The sequence below is a fragment of the Amphiura filiformis genome, chromosome 19 (genome assembly GCF_039555335.1).
Source record: "Amphiura filiformis chromosome 19, Afil_fr2py, whole genome shotgun sequence".
In the NCBI taxonomy this organism is placed as follows: domain Eukaryota; kingdom Metazoa; phylum Echinodermata; class Ophiuroidea; order Amphilepidida; family Amphiuridae; genus Amphiura; species Amphiura filiformis.
The window spans coordinates 44,024,269-44,028,124 of NC_092646.1; positions in this window are offsets into that span (position 1 = coordinate 44,024,269).

The window sequence follows — 3,856 nt, forward strand, 5'->3', positions numbered from 1 at the left end:
AGTCCATTTCCAGTACCTGCATTTGATGAAATGATTGTAATTACGTATCATGGTAGTCAAGTTGTTGTCGATTGCACGTGTCATGCTCAAACCGCCAAAAATCAGTTCTGCTGGAGCATGGACGTGAGGAGTTCTCGCATCTCTAGCTGGAGATATAGGCTACACTGTCAAACATTTACAGTACAACTTACGTTTAAGTATTGGCAACCCGTACATTTTACTGTCAAAATTTAGGACTTTAATTTGTAGATGGAATGTGAACATTATATCTGCCCTTCAATAGCGAGAGACCAGTGGTTCTTAAGATAGCTCTTGATGTTTTGAGAAAATATCTTTAAAAATTTACTTTTATGTTGAAGTCTCTTGCTAGCACGCAGAAGATAAAATAAAGCGCGAAAATATTTGAAGAATCCTCGTGGAGCTTTATGCCACGTAAACAGATATAGATTTTTATTACTTGTTTGAGATTAGTCAAGTGATTAGACATAAGTATTATTAGACAGTTATTCCGGGCAGTTATTACACAGCACGAAATTAAATCCGGATTTGTTACCCACAGCGCCCGATTTCAATTCAAAACGTACGTACCAAATAATGGATCCTTTTATTGTTACGTCTCGACTGCTTAGTGCCAGATGCGGGCAAGTATAGATTACATGTACCTCATTTCGGCAACAAATGGACGGTAAATTCTGCCCTCCATAATGAAGTGACTTTGGAAATATGCATGGTCACTTAACCATGGTTCATCAGTTAGACGCACGTGCGGGCGCAAGTGGCCAGACCCCAAAGTCACATACATTTATTATGGAGGGCAAAATTAACCGTCCATTTGTTACCGAAATTAGTAACATGTAACTAACCCACTTCTGGCATTGAGCAGTCTAATTGACACAGTTGATTTATTTTCTAGACACTCTTTCAGCTCACTGCTACCATGGCTACTGCATTGATTTCGTGCTTAATTGATGTTAAAATCTTACGAGTAAGATTCCCGTGTGACATTAATCCTGCGATCATTTTACCGGTAATTAATTTTATTGTATTGATAATTCTCGCAAGCAAGCAAACGTACAAAAAGGCAGAAGAAAGGCGAAACATGGTCAATGGGGTCCCTGGCGGATTCCCTAAATTAATTGCGAACTAAATCACTTTAAAATGAGTCTCCGAAGTCCGACAACGCCGTTGACGAAAAAGAAAATGATCTAAAAAATCAAAAAACATACACAATAATAACTAATAAAGGTACATACAATTTGCGCCAAAAAAACCCTAAAGACAATTTTAATGGAGACATCGTTTGGTAAAGTGGAGCATAATCAAGGGACGAAAAGGGAAATTATGAAAAGCATCAGTCCGGTTACAATGGAAATGGCGGAAATTTATGTTGACTGCTTGCCTGCAGAAACGAGTATTAAGCTGAATATAGTCAGATCAGCGCAGCTAATGTTGTATTTACTTCACAGACACCCAACAGATAACACAAAGATATTCACAATGAGAAAGAGTGGTAGAAATCTCAAGGGGTTGACGCCTTGTGCTGTATGAAGGCCTTGGATGCCTACGAACATGGTCAGGAAGAGCAGTAGCTTGGGAAAATTCTTTGGACCCCTTCCAACATATTTCCAACATGGTCCTGTGTCGTAGCAGCATTGGTACTATGAAGTTGTAGGGACCAATCAGGTATCTTGGCAACGGTGCACGTGCGCAGGTGGCCCAATAAGAATCTCGTAGTGTATATTGTTTTAGAGACGCTGACATCGGGGGCGCATGTTTGACGACACATAATTTATTTAGCTAAACTAATTACAACAAGAGCATGTGTCTTATAATTATACCGTAATTATACCGTAGTTATCACATACTGACGAACCCCGTGTAAACCGTCCTTTTGTATTTTACTAATCATGCTAATTTCAAATCATAACGGGCAATGCTACTGACTTGTTTTCAGAACAAAACCGTTTTGGAATGATCGCTATCAGAGCTGAGCTAACGAATCACACAAGACACTTCACGGGGTGTAATCACACCACCATGACCATTTCCCATTATCTAGTCAGTGTTATCCGTTCTCTCCATCACGGTGCTGACAGGGTATAAAACAACGTCTGGGGTAATGTTTTGACGGACTTCACCAAAGCGTTTGATATGATTGACCACACCGTTCTGATTGTGAAAGTAATCTGCCTGTCGGAGTCCGCAGATCCATCGTCCCTTGGTTGTGGCTCACAAGTTGACAAGTTTAAGAAAATATACTGAAATATATTTAAAAGGGACGGTTTATATAAGTCTGCTATTCATTAGTATGAGAAAACCACTCAATACGATCTTCTAATCACCCACGAAAACTATTCAAACGTTTGTCATTTGTCTATTTTATTAATTTGTTGTAGACTTCTTTTAAACTTTACACGTGCCTATCAAAAACACGTATAAGCCCGTCTATTCCAGTGAAAAGATAGATGGCAAAATGTATGGGTTAATAAAATGCATATCACTTGTTGGAACTGGAATTGTACAATGCACGCGTACTAAGATGTTGATGCATCTAACGCATTAGACGCATCAACATCTCAGTACAAGTACGCTATTTTGTACAATTTCTGGAGTAACAAAGTGATACGCATTCATTAACCTATTTCATACACAAGACAAAAATCCTTCGGCATTTTTATAACAAAAATTGTCAATAAAAATGTAGGAAAATGCGAGTAAATACAAATACGTCAACACGCAAGACAAATAAACGCGCCCGAATGCACTGCGAGTAGTACGCGGAGTGCGCGCACGTGCATTATACACACCATTTCACATTTTGCTAACGTTTGTTCTGATTGGCTCTCACTATCTAAGATTGCAAGAAACTGTAATAAATGATCATTCGAAGTAGACTATAGTGATTTTCTAGCATTTTAAAATATCATTGATAATGGTAATCGATTTCTAGCAATTTATCAATTAATTGATTTATATCTGAATACAAGCTCAATAATTATATGCCTAATTCTCCTCGTCATTTTCACGTTGTTCTTTCAAACTTTCCACCAACAATTTTTCTCCAAGTTGGTCCTCTTTCTCTTCTAGAGCTTCTACCAGTCCACCATCGTCTTCTTGGTCTGTATCTTCGAAACCTTCAAGAATCTCTTCTGCGCGACAAATATGCTCCAACACAGATTTCTCAGGTTTGGTATCTGTACATGTAAAAATATAATATAGTAACACTATTATTATTACAGAGCTTAAAAAAGGTTTAGACTGTGAATTTACATATTATACACTCTGAAAAGCGATTCACTTTTCACCCAGTACACACATACATGTATGTACATGTAACACATTGTGTTCATACGGGTCGTATGGGCACAGTAAATGTCGTGCTGGGATGGATACTCTGCATTACAGCATACGTATGCATGGGCACGGTGTACCCCGTTGTCAAAATACCATGTACTTTAGTACAGTGATAGCGCCCTCTGTTGGTTCAGCTATAAAACAATAATAGTTGACACCATAGAATATGGAAATATCATTTTTATTGGTTCAAATCGAAGTGTGAATGGGACTTGCGTCCGGCAAGGCCCGTAGAGCTGGCACAGTGAATGCTTGAGGGCAACTCAACCCAAACCTCCTCATGGTGTCGGATGGGTCACTCTAACTTGGGCAATGGGGAACAGGCTTGGATACGAGGATTTCAGCTGGCCGGAGGATCATGTGGAGTTTTGGCCACGGCTTAGCTATTTCTTCGGCTGACTCAGCCTGGTGTGGCTCTGAGAAGATACTGTTTGGTTTATTGGAATGCACGGAAATCACACCGTATGGATAATTACACAGGAAACATGTTCAATTCAACGTG